Source organism: Aptenodytes forsteri, unplaced genomic scaffold (assembly GCF_000699145.1).
Source record: "Aptenodytes forsteri isolate BGI_AS27 unplaced genomic scaffold, ASM69914v1 Scaffold142, whole genome shotgun sequence".
In the NCBI taxonomy this organism is placed as follows: Eukaryota; Metazoa; Chordata; class Aves; order Sphenisciformes; family Spheniscidae; genus Aptenodytes; species Aptenodytes forsteri.
The window spans coordinates 866,891-867,563 of record NW_008794598.1 but is presented as its reverse complement, the minus strand read 5'-3'; positions in this window follow the sequence as shown (position 1 = coordinate 867,563).

Genomic DNA, 673 nt, shown 5'->3' with positions numbered 1-673 from the left:
GGGGGAGCTGCAGGGAGCCGAGGAGGCGCTGGATGGCGACACAGGCTGCGCTACGGCCCCGGGAGCCGGCCCGCCCGGGCGGCGCGCCCGAGCCCCCCAGGGGCGCCCGGACCGCGCTGGGTGAAAAAGCTGCTGGGGAGCGGGCTGCGACTGACTGCACGGAAAGTGAAGCCCGTCAGCAGTCCTCCTGCCCTTCTCTTGTGAGGGGTGGCAAGGATGGAAAGTCCAACTGCCTCAGCAATAGCCAAGTACAAATTATTTCAGAATTCCCTGGCTCTTTCGGCTCAGTGCAGCTCTCTGTAAGCTGCTCTGGGGTTTATCACAGTCGGGGGGGCAGGGAGCCCCCTGGTTTGGCTGGGTTTGCAGCCCTGGCACATGCACAGGTTATGCAGCTTCACCTATTTCTGGCACTGGCTCCCCATCTTTTTCCTCACTGCCCTCGGGTGCCTTCTGGCTGCGTGTGTGCTCTGGCAGCCTGGACCCCCGAGGGGCTTGGGCAGCCAGGAGGCCTGGGGCTGCCCCAGCATGGCTGGGAGCTGTGGTGGGCAGGGGAGCAGTGGGCCAGGGGCCAACTGGGAGCAGCTGTGCCAGCCCAGAGGCCACCACCCCTCTGGTCCCTCTCCAGCAACCCTGGGTCCTCTCTCTTTGCTTCAGATGCCTTCCCCCTTACAGC